A 10,734-nucleotide genomic window follows, 5' to 3' on the forward strand; every position below is an offset into this window, starting at 1 on the left:
ATAGTGGCTGTGTATGTAATAATTACTCAGGGTTCACAAGTAGAAGTGTGGTATAGTAGAAAACTTTTTTTCCATGAGTTTCCCCTCATATTCATAAGTGGCAAATTCATAGATGGGTTAATGCATTAAGAGCAGCCGTTCTGAGCCAGATCAAAGGTCCATCTAGCTCAGTATCCTGTCTTCTGACAGTGGCCAATGAATATATGTAATAGGATAGATCCTAGTACAGGCCCCTGGGAATACCACTAGTGACTAACCCATGAGAGGACCTTCCATCTTATCACATGACAGTTTACTTAAATCTAAGTACACTATATCCACTGGATCCCCCTTATCCATATGCATGTTGGCCCCATCAAAGAATTCTAGTAGGTTAGTGAGGCATGATTTCCCTTTACAAAAACCATGTTGATTCTTCCCAAACAAATTACGTTAATCCATGTTTCTGACAATTCGTTCTTTTATAAAATTGCCTTTTTACCTCATTAGTCCATTATATGCTGTGCATACGTAAGATATGACACAAATAATACCTCCCAATGTTTTAGAGTTTCTCAAGGTATCCTTCCACTTACAAGGATAAAACTGGGACCTGCCTGTCTTTAAAATTGTCTCTGTCTATCCCCCCCTTGCATGTTGTTGCAGCTGTCCTTGACAGAGCACTCCTTTGAAATCCCTGTCATTATAGTTGAGAGTGGGCTTCCAGCAGTACATCTCTGTAAGGATCCTGTATCCTAAAGCTCGCAGTAATGCTCTGTGTGGACACCAAGACTCCAACTGTATTGTAGCAGGACATTACTGATTGGTACGCTGCTCAGCTGTAGATTCACATCCTGGTTTGTTGTGCTGTAGACTTCTATATAGACAAGCCCTGATATTCCAGTTCTGCAGCACTGGGAGGTGGCAGACACTGTTCACCTGTGTGTGTGACAGTGTAGCTGGGGCGAATGCTGACTGTTGCTGCAGTACTCAATGGTGAAGGTAGGAGGATGGGCAGTGGAGGCAATGTGGGCACTGAGTCTATTACACACAGGAATTGTACTGGGTTTGTAGCTTATAAGATCACAGTCTCTTTGGGGGAAGGGAGCACCATCTTTATGTATCTTTCCCCATCATTGCTTACAGAATAAACATTATAAATATATAATATAGCAATTCTATACTCGCTCGTCACATAAGAACGGCCGTACTGGATCAGAGAAAAGGTCGATCTCGCCCTGTATCCTGTCTGCCAACAGTGGCCAATGCCAGATGCCCCAAAGGAAGCGAACACAACAGGGTATCATCAAGAAATCCCTTTTCTGTCACCCATTCCCAGCCTCTGTCAGAGGCCATGGACACCATTCCTACCCATCCTGTCTATTAGCCTAAACTCCATGAATTTACTTAGTTCTTTCTTGAACCCTGTTCACCTGGATCTTATCATTAACCATGTGAACATCAACTTTTGAGTCCTTCTAAGCTCTTTAGCTCTGTGATATAGTGTGGCAATGAGTTCCACAGAGTTTTCTTATGTCAAATTCAATGCAACTGCTCTTTCAATTTAATCAAATGCCACTTTGTTCATACATCATAAGAAGCTAAATCAAGTGCTTGCAAGGCTTTCTCTTTTTGATTCATTATGTTAGAAACCTCTTTCATGACCTTTTCTATTGGTCTCCACTCAAATGCTAATTTTTTCAATGTCACGTCATACAGAAATCTTTTTATGGCTATTATTGTACATTTCTCTGGATCTGTTCTATTTCTTCAGTATTTTTATGAGAGGGTGACTAGAACTGAACATAGTATTGGGTGTGCCATTGATGTGTATATATAATGGCATTATACAATGTTCAGTATTATTCCATTTTCTATAAAGAGCTTAACTATTTGCTTTTGACCATCCTCTGTGTAAAGAACAGTTCATTTTATTGACTTGTACACTGTAATAAATGGTTTCAAAGTAAGTATTTTAAAACAATTACCATTCATTAATCAAGTATTTTTAAAAGATTGTAAGAATTTGCTTTTTAAATATTTATTTTATGTATTTATGTTTTAAATAAAGACCTACACTAGTAAGCATATATCTTTTTTTAAAGTGACTTAATATTGATGATTTGGACATGTGGAGTAGCTGGGAATCCTATCACCTGTGACTGGTTTGCCCTTGAAAATATTCATATTTAACTTACTAGTTGTTTATAATGTGTAATTGCATTATACTCTTCACTTTGTGTAACACTGCAGTAAGCCTGTGATGCTAATTATTGCTTTATATAGTCAGTCTATAATTTATAACTTCACTATTTCATCTCTTAGGATTAGCATTATTTAAAAAAGTCTGCTAACTAGAGGTAGTCATATGCATACTAAATTAAAAATAACTTACTTGATAATGGACTTTTTGAATAAATTATTCATGGAAAGTTGTTGGAACATCTATATAGCTGATCACTAATGAGAGAAATTATTTGCATACTAGGGTGAAAATTAAATGGATACATTCTGAGTAACCAATAATTTGAAAAACTCTGAGTTTAACATTTCTTCTGTATATTTAAGAGGGGATATATATGTAAGCATATGTAGTTAAGAACGAATGACTAGTTAATTTAATTGTTTATTTATTTTAATCCAAAAATCAATATGCCAGGAATGAAACATATACTATATGTAAAACCATAGCGTGTAGTATCTGAGAGTAGTTCAGTGTTCATTGCGGAAACTCTGATAAATGGATAATTGATAGACAGTTCTGGAAATGTTTTAAGAAGAAGAATCCTGTGAGTCCACTAAGGTCAGCTAGGCATTTGTCCTCAAACAATGGTGCTACTGAAATATAAATGGTTTTTGATACAAAATATACACTATTTATTTATTTATTGTTAAGAGTTTCTCAAAACTCAGCTAAGATCACGTATCATGCTGAGCACAGAATTCTTTTAGACTAAAACCCGCCATCATTCGTAATTGTTAGGAAAGATAGAACTCCCAGAAATTACTGACATCAGCAAACACCGCCGAGCTTAGTTGGTGTCTGCTGATGTCAACAGGAACTATGGTGATTTAATTTGCATCTTTAATACCAAAGTTATTCTATAATCATAAAAAGGTCATTTGAATGAGATTCCTGTTAAAGATGTTGCTTTTTGTACATCAGGTGATTGTGATACCTTTAATGAAGCTAAATGGTACACCATCCATTTCCTGAACTGGGAGAACCTGTAGAATAAGGTATATTCAGTGGGAATAAATATTTTGAATTCTGGTTCTTAATACTTTCTGTGGGGAGCTAATGGATTCAATGCCATTCTATACAAAGTGTGCAGACCTCTACAATATGGAAGCTTTAGTTTTGCATCTAAGAGCATTGAGAATTTTATTGAAATATTTCAAAAATATGCTGGACCATGGATGTTGCTGAACCAGAGAATCCCAGTTAAGAAAGTTTCAACCTGGATATTTAGAGTAATCTTACAAGTGTACTTTAAAACAAGTACAGGTTGGATCCCCCTGGTCCAGCACCCTCAGGACCTGATTGGTTCAAATGAGGGAATTTGCCAGACCAGAGAATGTCCCCTGCTACTGGCTCTGCAGACTACCTTCCCTCTCTACTGCTGGCCCCAGCCACCCCCTGTACTGGGTTGCCATGCAGCTATGGCCCCAGCAGTCCAAAATGTTCATGACCCAGCTCCGCTATCAGGGCTGCCACATCCCTGACCCCAGCCTCATTTCTGGGGCTGCTGCAACTGTCAGATCCCTGGCTCTGCTACTGGGGCTGCTGTGGCCACCTGCTGCGCTACTACGGCTCCAGCACTGGTCCCAGCCCTGCCAGGCTCTGAGCCACCAGCCCTCTTGCCACTGGGGCTCCCACCAAGGACTCCCTGGTCCAGGAACACTTGTGGTCCTGCCAGATGAGGGAGTCCTTGTTTTGGTAGGTCCAACCTGTACAATATTTCAGCTAGGTATAATTCAATCTTCTACTGTCTGATCTATTTTTATATACTTCCTTGGTGAATTTAATATTATAATTCATACCAATATCTTCACTAGAAATGCACATTTATCTCTTAAAAATGAGGTTGTATATGGATGAATAATTGGTTGTGGGGATATGAAAAATGTTTCATTTGCTGCACGGAAGGGTCAGTATCTATATGTTTTCTTTTGGTGAATAACCCTAACTGGCCACGTGAATGGCTTTCTGCTGACATTCTTTTGACATTTTAAACAGTTCACCCATAGTCTAAACTCTTTGTGTTCACTTACTGTTGATAATCTAGCAAATTAGTTTGTTGGCAGGACTATTTGCTAAACCAATGGATTTTAAGTACTGCATTTGCATAAAAAGTGAATGCAGAATTAATTGTAATTATTTACATTGGAAACCATGTTGCTAATAGTCAAGTTCATCAAGGAACAGAATCATATATATGATGTATATGTGCAGTCAAAATAATCTAAAAATTGAATACTCACAGCTAATAGCTTGTAAATAATTTACACGAGTATTTCTGAAGAAATTAAGTCAATAATTCTTTAGAATGAATAAAACTAAGAAACTCTTAACCATTACACACAATTCATAAGCTGAAAAGTAGAGTGGAATTCATACAAATGAATTAATTTGTTACAAATAATTTGCCTAGTTTTAACTTTGTATTCGATTGATGTCTAAACTAGCCTGGAAACTTTTAACAAATTTGGGGGCATTTTGCGGCCGAGAAAGAGAATAATTATTGAAAATATAGTACCTGATTTTTCTGTGAATCTCTCAAGTGCCTGATGTTGGATGTCGATATCAGGTTATCTCTGCTTCTGTGAACAAGGGACTTATAATTATGAATTCTTCCTCTTATGTACATTCCCACATTCTTCCCATGAAGCAGTAACAATGCATCTGTAACTATAGTCTACCACTAAATTTTTGTGGGTATTCAAAGAGAAAATAATTTTTAAAATGGGGGAGGGGGAACTTGGCCTTCCAAGGTGCATGTTGAAATACCACCTGCTGTAATGTGTGACAAAGGTGTAAAAATAGTGACAACCTTACACTGATGTCTTTCTTCAAAATGGGTTGCAAAACCTTACAAGCTGATATGAGTTATACACAGGAATCACTGCTAAATTGCAGCCACCAAAGAGCCACTGAGATTAATTGGCACGACAGTCTCTTCTGGTAAATAAATGAGAGCACTTAAGCAAAGTCTAAACAAGTGCTTGTATTAGGAACTGCTTCATTTGACAGTTTGAAACAGTTCAAAGATTAAAATGAGAGCATGTATGCAGGGCAACATTTTAAGGCAGACTTACTGAACCTCAGTTTATTCTTTTGACCAGTGGATATTTGCTGCAAGTTGTATTTATGGTCATGCCAAATAAATTGTTAAACGGCTAGTTCTTATAGTCAGTGGCAGTAGCTTAGAGTGCAAGAGTAACTCCAGTGAAGGTAAGTTGCTCAGATAATTGAAAGAAGGCATAAGTCTGTAAATTACATCATAGTTCAATGTCTGCAGTAAATCAAATGCTATAATGAAGCTAACTGCAAGAGATAGCTATGAAAGATTCTCTTCTTTGGTTGCTAAATGTCCCAAGATTTGTTGAAGCATTCCAAAATAGTTTAGACTCCAATTGAATACAAAGGTGGTTAGCATTGCTTCTATTTTGACTGTCTCTGATATACAGTCACTGTTGTGTTTTACAACTATATTGAACTCCTCTATACACTTAATAATGTAAGTACGTACCACGTAAGAGGAGTTGGCAGGTGTGTGTGTGTTCTGTTATATATAACAGTACTTCGATTGAGGCTCAGAAACAGATTTTACAGATTATAACTATATTTTACAGATTAAAAAAATCTCACTGGCCATCAATAACTAATAATTGCGTCATTTGAGGTTAAGGCCCCTAGGTTATGGCTGTGGAGTCATAGCTCTGAGTCAAAGAGCTCTTTTAAAATGAACGTAGAGTAGATCTTTCAAATGACTAAACAATAGAACTGAGAGATCCTCAGGTACACAGAAGCCCCACTCAAACACACCTGAAAGAGTAGGTGATGTAGAAATAGTTGTTTCCACAATATTTCTGAGTATTTGGGTTTGTTTAACTCCCTGTTAGGTAGAGAGCTAAGGATTGGCCTTGAGTATGAAACTGATGCCAATGACTGTGTATTCTGTATCATTAGTCTATACTGTGTACACTGTATAGTGTACACTGTATCATTACAATGAATTCTTTGTAATTGCAATGGGTAACATCTGGGATTTTCTGCTCAGTGCCCCCTTCAGATTTCCTCATTCTGATCCTGTGACCTATACTCCAGTCCCTGCTTTTCATTCTTTGACTTCCCCAATTGCATATTGCCTGGGTTATGTAGCCTCTCCCCTATATCAGGCTGGGTTCTGGCCACCATTCTAGGATTTAAATAGGTGGAAACCTTTTACCAGCATTAAATACACATATTCTAAAGGAAAAGAAAAAACAGATGCTTCATGATTAAACATAAAGCTTCTGAAATGTTTAAAATTATGTGCATGTACATAGAAGAATCATAAAATGGGGTAAAGCACCAATCCATAATATAAGGGTGTCTACAAGGAAAGAAGGGGCTGATACCACTCGGGGAGAACAAGTAAATGGAAATGCCCTTATATAGATTTTCTGAAACAGATAATGGACGTTTTCTAGCTATCAGTAGTACATTGTGGAGGTGAAACAGCTTTGGAAGGTGATCACTTAAGTCAAATATGTCTTGACACAGAATGATGCAGGTTTTATTTTGAAATTGCTTGAATTTCCAATGGATGCACAAACTACCTTTATGAAAAGAACATTGACCAGGGCTTTGAGAATGTGAACATTAGTGTTCTTAGGAAGCCCTGTTTGGCTGTCATTTTTCTGAAGGTAAACAGCTGTTAATGAAGAGCTTGAGAATTATGTTTCTTCAGTGCAGTGGCAATTTACATTAATGATTTCTAATTTTCAAGGCAGATGAAATAAAAAGAAATAATGAATGCAGGCCAGTGGAAGACAGAAAAGAGCAGAAATATGCCAGCATTAGAAACCTTGCAACACAAGTCTATTTTCTAGTTAATGATGCTTAAACTGAGCCTTAATATTCAGCACCGATGCTATTTGTGTTCTTTGTTTACAGAGCTTTTTATGAAGAGTATGTGCTTAATACACCTACTGAAGCAGATGGGTGAAAAAAAAACAAGTGTTTCATGGCACCAAGACAGCTGGCACAAATAGACAGCTATTCACCATCATGGGGAAAAAGTCCTTTAATGTTGAGTCCTATTGTTTTAGAACAACATTATGCACAGAGACACTCCCAGCAGCATCAGAACAAAAGCAGGGGATGTGGCCCAAATGGGCTCCCCTAGATCTGATTGGGATGATCCTCTGTTAAGGACATTGGACTGAGGGGATCCCTTCCCCTAGTTAAAAGGCAAGCCACAGAGAAACCCATCAGCGGATGTAGCTGGGGCAGAGGATAGACAGCATTTATTTTATTATAGTTAGCAAAGCAGATGGCACCATGAAACACTGGTTTCTCCACCCAAGAAAGCTGGCATTAATAGTGAGTATTAGAAAAGCCCATCATTAATGAGTCCTATTGTTTCCAAAATGTTTTACTCAGACTTCCTGCAAAAGCAGCCAAAGCAGTAACAGTGCCCAGCCAGTGTCCCTTCCTCTCTTCCTGGGTCTGGGTGGGGTAGAACTGCACCACTCAGGGGCATTAAGCCTTGCATTGCCCCTCAGACTTGTGGGTTAAGGGAAAATAAGAGCTGGAACTCCCAAGAACCATGGGGAATGAGCTCAGCTACCACTTAAAAGCAGCAGAAACAGAGATAGCGAGTGAGGCAACCTTGGGCAATAGAGATATCTTCAGACTTCAGACTCTATGGAACCATATTGTCCTTGTATGAGACTGATTTACACAGTATGTTGTGGCTCGACTCATGCCATATTATGAGAACTCTAGAGAGGATTGGGCTATGTATCTGGATCTAAAAAAATATAGATGAGTCTGTTGGATAGTTTACATGTCTTTTGAGGAGCATAATAGAAACATACAGACTCTTTCTGTTTAGTGATTTAAAAATACAAAACAACGAATAGTCTAGCAGCACTTAGGAGACTCACAAAACATGGGCTTTTGTGTGCAAAATCCATTTTGTCAGATGAGCTGGAAGCTGGAGTGGAAGATGTGGGTTTTGTGCATGAAAGCTCATGATACTATATATATTTCAGAGGGGTAGCTGAGTTAGTCTATAACTGGAAAAACTTAAAAAACAGCGAATAGTCTTGGAGCACCTTAGAGACTAACAAAACATGCAGATGGTATAATGAGCTTTCGTGGGCACAACCTACTTCTTCAAATGAATGGAGTGATTAAAGGCCCAGTTTCTAAATAAATAGGGGATGGGGGGGGGGGGGGGGAAGGAAAGAGAGAAGGAAAGAAGAGGGGGGAAAAAGGGGATAACTCAATTAGTGTTCATGCTACATGAAGCTGATAGAGAAAGTACTAATTGTTCTTAAGTACCCATTGTTTGGGTTTTTTTAAATAAATGTATTTAAAAAATACATTTAGTTTAATTATATGTTGGGTGGGAGACCCATTTGTGTGGTGAGAATGGGGAATATGACCACATTTCTATGTGGCCCATGTGTTATGATTATATAGATCCAGTGGCCAAAAATTCCTGTGTCCGAGGACACATGGGTTATGGAGGAGGGTTACCCTCTGCCCTATATGCAGACTGGGAGTGTGTTCCACTCTCCTAACCATCATGTAGCTCCCCTGTGCGATACTCATTTACTTTGTTTTTTAGGTCTTTCTAGGTATTGCTCTGCACATTTGAATTTCATTCCACCTGAACTTCTGTACTCATTCTAGTCGCTTCTTATCATGACTTTCTTATAGGCAAATCAGAGAGAGAGCTGTCATAATGGGAATTCATCTGTGTTCTTAGTTCCAGTTCAATGTTACACTTTCTCCACTATTTTTCTCTTCCATTTTGGTAATTGTTCCTTCATTTAATTTCTCTGTTATTAAAACAAAGACAACATTACAAAGAAAACCCAAATAGTGTCTTGGAGTTTTTATATTTCATGGGATTCCAGTTGCCAATGAATATTGTTTAATTAAGGGTACAGAGGAAAAATACCTTCATTAAAATGTAGGAAAGCTCCATGGATGACATTTCCTAAATGTTAGTTTGAAAAAGTTGTTCTCTAATAATCCTTGGAAAATACATAATGATGAGCAGTTTTCTTGCATAGTAATCTAAATGTGATATGTACCCTAACAAGTTTCATGAAGACCTGTAATTTTCTGTCTCTATTTCTTCACCAGTGTCTATACACCATATTAGCGCATAAATCACCTATACAATTGTCCTAAACTCTTTATTAAATTGTCACACTTCAGAGTCTTGAAACCCTTCATTAACCTCATGGTAGCATAGCTCATTAGATTTATACATAAGCTTGTCCTTTTCTGTCTTTCATATATATACAAAGCGACCATAGCTGGGTCGCACACAAATTAAGACATACTTTTATGTCTTAGGATCCAATATCCTTCTATAGCATTTCTGGCTTATAAAAGTGTAGGTTCTTAACCTGCTCTCCTTGGAAAGACAAACTCAGCTGAGTTAATTCTTGCATTCATTGAACTTTTTAGTGTGAATTTTGGATAGGCAAAATCCAGATCCTTACTACATTTCTGGCAGCTGTATATTCTGTAAGAAATGAGAAAATACATTTGAAAATAAGAGCCTGACTGCAAACTTAGTTCACAAAAGTAGTACTTACTTGAATTCAGTGGGACTATTTCTGTCAATGGGTACATGTAGATTCAGATCCCTACATTTATAGTTTAGTTCTACTTAGATTGTGAGCTCTTTTTTGTTTTGGTAAAATGCCTGCACTATGGCACTCTGGTACGTGAGTAGAACTCATTAGGTGCTACAGAAATACAAATACTATATAATAATGAAGTGAGAACTTTAAGATTTTAAAAGTATGTTTATTTCTGGCACCATGTTGCGAGTTCTGAAAGGAACTCTATTTATTTAATTTCCTCCTTAAACGACACATTCTCTGAGCATGACATTCTTTCAGTGTGCCAGGATGTTCAAGCCAAGCCCTTCAGAACTCTGGACTACAAAACCAAACTGCCACCAACAAACCCCCTTTTTGCCATATAAACATGATATTTATCAAGATTAGCTAGCAGTTCGTTGATTCTTCTTCTGCAACTGAAAGATGATATGTGGGAGTTTATCAGACCCAGGGGGTTAGGTTAATGATAAAGGTAGTCCCAACCATGTTAAATCTCTATAACAGTTTACAGTCATATCTGTATATTATTATATTTCTGTGTGGGTATTTTAAAAAATACATTATTTCCATATAAAGGCATCCAGATCCATAGTCCCTCCTTTAGGCAGCCCTTGACAATGTCTCCTGTTGAAGTTGTTTCACTGAGAATAAAGAGAGAGAGTGATTAGAGCAGGGGCACTTGCTCCTCAAGGTGCGTTCCCTAGCCACTAGACTACAGAGTCGTCCCCACATACTCTTTCTCTCTCTGGTCCAATCACTCTTTTTTTTTTTTTTAAAGTGTGTGGTAGAGTTGCTTCAGCAGGAGAGATTGACAGAGCACCACATTTACATATCCAGCAGGTAGAGTTCTCTCCTGAGAGGTGGGCTGTGGACAGATGTCTCCTGTCTCACTCT

General features: G+C 37.9%; 1 protein-coding gene across 1 annotated transcript in view; it reads left to right on the forward strand.

The window, feature by feature from the left end:
* The window catches only part of LOC102463874 (solute carrier organic anion transporter family member 4C1), a 177,200-nt gene extending 168,791 nt beyond the window's left edge, over nucleotides 1–8,409 (forward strand). The window contains exon 15 of the transcript XR_012904799.2: nucleotides 1–8,409. This exon is cut by the window's left edge and continues 21,085 nt beyond it. The gene's annotated coding sequence lies outside the window, so the exon portion shown is untranslated.
* The last annotated feature ends 2,325 nt before the right edge of the window (nucleotides 8,410–10,734 follow it).

The sequence above is a fragment of the Pelodiscus sinensis genome, chromosome 6 (assembly GCF_052426305.1).
Source record: "Pelodiscus sinensis isolate ZL-2025 chromosome 6, ASM5242630v1, whole genome shotgun sequence".
NCBI classification, from domain to species: Eukaryota; Metazoa; Chordata; order Testudines; family Trionychidae; genus Pelodiscus; species Pelodiscus sinensis.